General features: G+C 42.2%; 1 protein-coding gene across 4 annotated transcripts in view; it reads right to left on the bottom strand.

Annotated features, from left to right (window-relative positions):
• HP1BP3 (heterochromatin protein 1 binding protein 3) overlaps positions 1 to 9,028 on the bottom strand; it is a 26,537-nt gene extending 17,509 nt beyond the window's left edge. For all 4 annotated transcript variants that reach the window (XM_019541409.1, XM_019541412.1, XM_019541410.1 and 1 more), the window contains exon 1: positions 9,010 to 9,028. The gene's annotated coding sequence lies outside the window, so the exon portion shown is untranslated. The remainder of the gene's footprint in view (positions 1 to 9,009) is intronic.

Below are 9,028 nucleotides of genomic sequence, written 5' to 3'. Positions count from 1 at the left end.
GTACTCTTTCCTGCCATGGCAGGGGGTCGGACTCGATGATCTGCTCAGGTCCCTTCCGCCCCTAGAAACTATGAAACTATGAAACAAAATTAACACAATCTTCTCATGTCAGTCTGTCCTCTGAAAATTTCAGAGCATGACTAAATCCTGAACTATGGCCAATACTTTAATCTCCATCTGTGGCAGGAGATTTATCCCCTCCCAATGTAAGAAAGGTTTCAGCAGCTTTCATGACTATTCTTTAAGTTATCACTTACAAAATCTCTAGATATTTTGACTATCACTCATTTAACAAAGTTGAAAGAAAAAAAATCTTCATGTCATTAGCTCTACACCATCTTTTCTGCTTCCACCTCCAATCTTCCCCCAACATGGGCTTTATTTCTTTTGTTCTCCCTCCCTAGGCAGGCCCACACTGCAATCAAAGGTGTGACTACAGTTTGTGCAAGTGTACCCACAGCTAGCTTTGAACAGGCTGAATCAGTTAACAACAGGGTGCCTGTGGAAGCCCAGAGCTCAGCACAGGCTGCAAAATCTGCTGGGGCCCTGGGTAAATATTCAGGCCAGTAAGCTGTGCTGAGCTCTTTGGGGATAGACTCTTACACGTACTTGATAACTAGCTGCATAAGCTATAGTTAACACTTTGACTGGAGTGCTGACATACCCCATGTCCCCATTGCTGGACTGGAACGAAACTAAAGGTGGCTCTACTTTTGGTTCACATGATATGTTAAGCCATCCAGCAGAAGGGTGGAGTGACACTAACACCAATCATCTATTTCACTTTATAATTTTCATGTCCCATTACCTTTCAACAGGGCAAAATGCAGGGTTGGTAAAAGGAAGGGGCTGGACCCAATGATCTCACACTAGCAGCTATGAACTCTATGGAACAGGGATCTCACAATCTTTCCCTGACTTTAAAGCCCTCAGTCTTAAGTTATAAGGTCATAACTATGTCAGGACCTCTGAAGACATCCAAGTTCAAAAGCAGCTGTGCTAAAATAAATCTCTCTTACCGCCAAGGGACCAGGATGAAAATTGAGCTCTACATCAAGAAAGAAAAACACAAAAACAAAACAAACTACCCAAGCTTGAATATGAAATACAGAAACTGGTAATATGGTCAAAATGAGCTACACTAGGAACAGATGTTGCATTTGTCCCTGGACAAGCTGTGCTCGCGTTTTATCCTGGAACAAAAATATCCCAGGATTGGCATATACACATATCTCCCTTCTAATCAGGGTGCAGCAAGTGGCTGAACAAACGGCCATTTTTCGACTTAACAATGTAATCCTGGGATAGCCATTCAGATACGGTTTGTAATGTGCTGGGAAAAGTACTAGTACTTTTTATCCCATGAACCTTTTAAGGATCTATCCTGGGATAACAGACATGGATGCGCATTGTAGCTACTCAGGCCCATAGTGTATACAGACCCAATCTAAGACATGCAGTTAGTCATGCAGCCTACATTATCCCAAGGTAGGTAGAAACATTTCCGTGCAATACTATGTAAAGAACAGACTGAACTGAGTAAAAAATCATTATCCAAAATGAATTTTACCTGGACACTAACTCCTGCACGGAGTAGCAGGAAACTTGGCCAGAGGAACTTTCCTGCAGCCTCTCTCAATGTTCTAGTCATTAATTCTAACTGTGAAGAACAACTTGGGAGAAAAAAAAAAATACTTGCTTTTTATAGTGAGGAGAATATTAATACACCTATTAGGTTAGTTCAGCTGTAGAAGAACTTTCACAAGAGGAACAAATGACACAAAGGCTTTCAGAAAGGTCTCAGGGGCAATCCTGTTCAATAAGTGGTCAGTTTATGCTCTGAAGAAAATGTCCATAATCACTCATTTCATTATAATTTCCAGTACCTGTCTGAATCCTATGAAATGCTCAGTCTCACTGGTCTCTTATGGCAATGTGTTCCAAAGGTTGTGAATGCGGTGCATAAACAAATCATTTACTTGCATCTGTTGTCTGTCAACATCATTGGGTGCCCCTTTATTGTACATTATGAGAAGATATAATAATTTACTTCTGTACGCCCGTTGCTATTTTCTATATCCATCCTGCTATTAATCCATTTCTTTTTATGCTAATCTTATTGCTTTGTTCATTCAAAGTTCACTAAACCCTAACTGCTTCTGCTATAAAAAAAAGAGAAAGGGAGAAAACATATGGAGACCATACCTTTCCTGCTAGACAATCACAGAAACCTGGGTGAACTGTAATCTTGACTCAGGGTGGGTGGGGGGAGCAGAAGGAATTACAGGAGGTCTTTAGGGAGACTGATCAATCTTGTAAGAGATCAATTTTCAATCCAAGTGTCACCCCTCAAAACTGATCTCTTTCAAGATGGGCAAGATGCCTGATGGAAGAGACAATGAAGATAAAGGTTGGCTGTAAAAGACATTTTAGTGTTTTATAGTGTGCAAGACATCTACACGGAAAAAGCTCCCCCTTTACAAATGTAAAACAGATCTGTGACTTTTTCTGCCTGCAGCCAAATACATTCAAACTTACACCAGCAGTCAACTGTACCCCTGTACTCAAAATCCCATGAAGGACATCTGTTGTGAATCAGGACTTTGAGCATCTTGCCACAAGGTTGGAAAGAGACTTGAGTAGGGCAAAATTATAATCAAGATCTCTAACGGGGATATAGGGAATCTCTGTGACTTTTTGGTTTGTTTGTTTAACAAACACACTGCCACTGGATACATGCCAGTGCAATAACTTCTGAAAAAGCTAGCTTGGATAGCACGGCCAAACTCTTGCCCCGAGGTACACGACAACTGAAAACATCAAGGCTGGTTGGAGTAAAGCACCACTCGTGGGAAATTCTCCTCTGTACTTGCTGTGGAATCTGCTAACTTGGCTCAGAGCTGTGCAACCAATAATGCCACTCAAGAGCTCTCTCAGCAGCACACAGCACTATGTGTAAAAGTTCTTTCAGCTCCGTTTAGAAGATGAAAAAAAAAAAAATGGAAAAAGAGAAAGCATCATTGTTAAATGAAAAATTACAAAAAGACTCCATCCTCCCCTCCATAGCTTTTGTAATCTTCTCAGACAGTTTTTATTTGCCATTATAAAAATCTGTTCAGGTTATAATAGACCTTATTTTAACCTCCTGGGCATCTACTCTAGTATCTTTTCCTGATCATCCAGAAATTCTGCATCTTCTTTTTCTGAAAAGGTTATCTATGGTCCATCACCAATAGAGTATTTCTACTAGTTACCCGACTGCTACCTGCAACTGCTGTTGAGCACACCCTGTAGTGGGGGAAAGCTGAAAACCTGCGATTAGTGTTGAACTGCAGTGGATGTCCCCATGACTTGCACTAAGGTCAACAGGGCTCTCCATGGAAACTGGAAAAAAAATAACTGAAGTTAAACTCCTGTGGACAAGTTTGCTGCTCCTCACAATTCCTCCTTGTATAGCCTGTAAAACATGTCTACCATTACACTTCTGCCCTGATTTCCGATTTCCCTCATTTTGAATTAGTAAAGAAAAGGCTCATTTGCATGCTTGTGATACAACGGAGTTCATAAGAAATTGTTTCCGTCTCATATCAGCTTGAGATGCAAGTATTCTGCTAACATGCAGAAATGACTACGCTTAGGTGCTTTTGAAAGGATTACTGTCATACTTTAATGCAAAGGTTTTTGGGAAAAGACATGAAATAAAAGTTAATTCCAGGTCTCCTGAAATTCTGTTGGCCTTAAGGTTTGACAGGTTATCCCAAACACTGAGACTTTACACCCCTTGAAGAAGAAATGCATTATTAACTATTATGTCACAAACAAAGCAAAGCAAAGCAAAGCAAATAATTTATTACTCTGGGGGAAACACCAAATTTCAAGACTTCGCAGATACAAAGGCTGAGCTATACTGAGAACAAGTAGGTAATGCGGGGGGGGCGTGAATATCAGGGGTGGAGGAGTAAAAAAGGAAGAGTATTGTTGTGAAAGAGTGCCCACTTACAGTGAACCTAAAAAACAATGCCTGAAAGGAATAGAGAACTTGATACGTTATAACTTTATACCTTTATGGGTTTGAGACTACTGTAGTGACAAACTAGTGTTCTCATGTCAAAATATGAGAAGAAATAACGAGAAGAAAAATTACAGTATCCAACAAGTAATTCCAACATGATGATCGTTAACGATGAAAAACTGGGTAATCAAGATGACTTCTATTAAACCCTGACGTGCTTTAATCCACTTTTTACATCTAGAAAACATAACTTATGAGAAAGAGCAGAAAGAACCTGAGTCTGGAGACAAGATGACGGTGTGGCAAGGAGAGAGAGGTATTTGATAATGGGCTTTGAATATACGAAGAGTGGTTATAAAGAGGATGGTGATAGACCAGTGGGGTTCCACTGCTGGCCCATGGGGCCACATCATCCAGCCCCTGGGGCTTCCCCAGTTTTTGGGATGTATAGGAAGCCCCGTGAGCTGGATGACATAGCTTTGCATTCAGAGTTGGGCTGGTGCATGAGGCTGGGCTGCAGCTGAATTGCACCTGCAGACCAAACGTGTGCCAGTCCCAAGCTGGATTCAATCCATACACCGATTCTGCCTGCAGACTGGCCCTATGCCACTCACCTGGCTCACGGGGGCAAAGGGTTGAGCACCACAGTGGCAGATTATTCTGTTTGGCTGCAGGAGGCAGGTCTAAAATGGCAAGGAGGGAAATGTAGGCTGGATGTTAGGAAGAACTTCTTGCTATGAGGGTAGTTAAACACTGAAACAGATTACCTAGAGAGGGTGTAGAATCTCCACCCTAAGAAGTTAAGAGCAGAACAGACAAAATATTTGTTTAAATCATTTTAGTCAAGTATGATGCTGCCTCAAGCAGGAGACCGGACTAGGGCTGCTTACAGAGGTGAAAAAAACAAATCAAAACAGTGCTTTACTTCCAGCTTGGCATGCCCTTGCACCAAGTATGCCCAGAAGAGGCATTACATTAGTTTAACTAGGTTCACCCAACATTTGTATAGATCATGCGCTTCAGCAGGGTTTTTGGGTGCTTTTATTTAATAGCCGATTGAATCAGAAATTGGGGAGTTGGGTCAAACTGATGTGCTTCCTCCTCTTGTAAAAAGCTGTTTTTTTCCACTTGTCAGCAGAGATGACTTAAGGTCCCTTCCAGTCCTATTTTTCTTTCATTATATCTTGTTGCTGAACAAAATCTCTTAGGAAAGCCAGAAGTGGAAGGCTGACAAACAAGAGTAAAAATCTGAGGTAAGCCCACAAGTTGCTTAAAACACAACTTGCTAAGTAGCAATTAATAAGTTAACTACCCTTTTCAAGATTTCTGTCCCTCTGAAATCTGCTACATTCTCGTCCCAAAGAAAAACATAACCCTAGAAGACAGCATGTCTCACTGAAACCCATGATACCTCCAAAGCCACAGAATGATTTATTGTGTGACATCCTAGTACCAAGATATTTGACAGAAGAAGCAACTAAAACTTACTTTTGGGCTGACTGCCTCTCAAAGCCTGGATAGTTAGATAGTTCAGGATTCATTTCCGAATTTTGCTCAGTTTTCATTTTTGTTTGCAGCCCAACTTTTATTGCACAGCCTGCTGGCTCCATTAGAATTCTGCCCCGCTAGACTTAGGTCAGCTGAAGCAGCCTAATGATTTATAATGAAATAAAATAGTCATATTGAGAAAAGGGGGGGGGGAAATCAAATTATTCACTGCATTTCCCTCTTTACTTGATCTGTCAATAGAGAATGCACTGAGTAAACATGCAGTCAAATCAGAATTTCACTCCTGTTTAACCAAGACCAAAGCACCACTTCACCATTGGCATGTCCATCACTGCCATTTTATAAAGCAACTTTTAAGCTAGTTTTGTCCTGATTAAGCAGCATTCACTGGTATTCATCATTGCTATACTGCCTAAGTTCCCTGGGAGGTATCCTAATTAAGCAGACTTTCCCATTAAGCACCTCCTAATTATGCTGCAAGACTGTATTTGTAACCCTCTTAGCATGCCCAAGTTAATGTTACAAATCTTAATAACAAACATTTATTTCGCTGCAGTATCCAGAATGTGGACCTTTGACTCCTAAAGGCATTACTGAACTGATGACTAAATTGTTAGCTATAGGAAAGCTTTACCCCAAGTATAAAAGGTTAAATAATACACTTGTGCACAACCAATTCATGAAAACTAGATCAATACAAATTCTTAATGAAGACAAAGCAACTTAGTTTTTGCTTCCACTGTGTTGCTAGAGGTCAACTCCACAGAGGTATGTAGGGTTAACTTTGATTGTGGCTTGCAAGAGAAGTAAAGCCCTGCCGTTTCTCCACTCAGGAACCTCATCAGGAAAGATACCTTAGTGTAAAGACAGCCATGAAGTCCAGCTTCCCTTTCCTTCCACTCACCAATCTTTTGAACTGTAAAGCAGCAGTTCAGCATCAACAGACAGTATCTAAGATAGACAGATACTCCAATCACTCAACAGAATATAACCAAGTGTTATTTGTTACCTCCAGACTGAGCCAAAGTCAGGTACTGCAACACTTAAGTGTGGAGAGGATTAAAAAGGTACCTTAAGAACCACCAATAATTAAAAGATTTTCAAACATGGTTACAGCACTACCTACATTGTGCAGTTACAAGTAATCTTACAATCACATCCGAAAACTGTGCTAAAGGATTGGCAGTTTCTGCTTGCATGACCATTTAAAAATAATCCCTTCTCATGGGTAGAATACTAGGAACGTGACAAGCTACATCAGACACAGTTCATGGCCCAGGTTCCAAACTCTTGCTGTTCTGGAAGGCTTGGGTAGAATACAATATCCTGAGTTAAGATTTGAGTTTAAGTTTAAAATTTAAGTTTGCTGTAGGTCTAGGTGACAAGATTACAGATGTTCTAACAGATGATTCATCAGATTAGAAGCGTTAGGTATTATACAAACACTGAAATTAAGAGGTCATACAAATGTTGATATGCTACTGAACTGAATCTGAATGGGGGGTAGAGGGATTATATGGCTAGCACTATGTAGCAGAGAAGGAAGTGTTTACAAGTAACACTGTATAGGGGCAGAGGAAAAACAAAGTGTCTGCTGCTAAACAAAGGATTAAATAAACATTCCACCTCAATAGCAAACGTCTGTCCTGGGATGCTTGAAAATGTGTAATGTGAGACAATGGATCCAGAATCAACAAAGAAGTGTCACTGGGAACATTTCACAAGGCTCAGCTAGTTAAAATCCAAACAGCTATGTTTACCTCTGTCAAGCCAATATAAACCCCTGCTGCTACCACCGATTCATAGTTTTATTATCCTGTTTTACAAACTCAGATGTTATAAAACGTGTTTCTGTATTTACCCCACAATCCACTCAATGGTCATATTAGAACCCCCCGACACAAAAGCAACATTTCATTTATCATATAATTTCTTCCATAAAAGGACGAGAAGACACTTTGAGTTACTTATAAAAACAATTTTTAAAACCTTGCAAAAAACTCCAAAAAAAATGCATCACATTTTTAATCAAAAGAGAAAACCACGTAAATAGGGTAACTTCAAGACTAGAAACAACAAACAAAACAACCAACCAACCAACCCCCGCCCCCGGAAGTAATTCCTGACTTCAGAAGGCATACTATTATGAAGTTTTTATAATGCCAATTAGGCACTTTATACATCTCATCTGGTACGTAATTTGCATGCATAATTGATTGACAGTTAGTAGAATGTGTAACTGGAAATGGCACAGTGTATATCCAATAGGTCCTCTCTATAGAAAGAAAGGCAGTGGAAGAAAATGCTGTATGACTTATGCCATCCTCATTTCTAAGGACCTCCCCAAACCTTATGGCAACACCCCTTCAGGTGAGGACTTTGATGGCTTTTCCCCTTTACAGCTCATCACCTCACATCCATCCCCCAACTTGGCCAGAACCGAGAGCCTTTTAGCAAGCCACCCTCCACATTGCTTCACTGTCCTGGCACACTTTTGACAAGTTGGGGAACAGGAGGTCTCCAAAATGCCAGATTTTGGCAAGCAGCAGGATCACTGCAAAATACTGAAGACTTATAACAATGTGCAAGAACCTCTCTCCCTGTGATCAAAAACACCAGCTTGCCAAAGGGATTTTCTACTCCCCACAGAGAATTAGGAGGAAACAAAATTTGCGGAAGAAAAAAAAACAAAAAACCGTATAAATGTTCTAATGAAAAGAGAAAACCAACCAACCAACCAAACAAACAAACAAAAAAAAAAACACATAAAAAAGCAGGAGGTATATGCCTGCAAGTCCACATTATTCAAGAAATCACACGGTGGTTCACCTGCATCGGTGTTGGGTTTTTTTGTTTTGTTTTTTACGTATATATTTTTGACAACTAAACAGGAGAAACGATGACAACACTGGAAACTTTTGGGAGCGCCCCGTCTCTCGCTCCTGCCCTCACGAAGCAGAGACAACAGACCCATGCATGCATCAGAAGAGCATTTTAGCCTTTCCTTCGACAGCAGAAGCTGAGCCCGCTCTGACCTGCAAACACTTGGGACGCACGAAGAGGGGGTGACAGCGGTGGGGGTGACAGGAGGGACGGGCAGGCCGTTTAAAGGGGCCGGGACGGCCGGTTGGTTTCGGGGCCACAATCCAGGGGGTCGGGGGGAAACAATAAACACCCGGCGCTTTTGTCTCGGCTTTATGACACCCCCTGACAAGGCAGCCGGCGGCATTGCCGCAGGGGGGAGACGAGCACGGCCCGGACAGCAGCACGGGGACAGCCCCCCAAGGGGTTTAAGAGCCCAGATCATGGGGGGGGGGGGCCGGACAGCAGCGGGAGGCCTCCCACATCCCTGCCCGGGCCCCGAGGGGCCGGGCCGAGCGCGGGGGAACAGCCAGGCCCGGCTCGGGCCCCGCGAGCCAAAGCAGCAAGGCTGCAGCTGAGGGGCAGGGCCGGGGCGGCCCCACGGCGGGGGGGAGGGGGCAACTCACCGTCAGGCTCCGCGCACAC

This window comes from Crocodylus porosus, unplaced genomic scaffold, assembly GCF_001723895.1.
Source record: "Crocodylus porosus isolate Cpor-Errol unplaced genomic scaffold, CroPor_comp1, whole genome shotgun sequence".
In the NCBI taxonomy this organism is placed as follows: domain Eukaryota; kingdom Metazoa; phylum Chordata; order Crocodylia; family Crocodylidae; genus Crocodylus; species Crocodylus porosus.
Note: the sequence above shows the minus strand (reverse complement) of the source record. Positions and strands in the feature narration are given on the sequence as shown.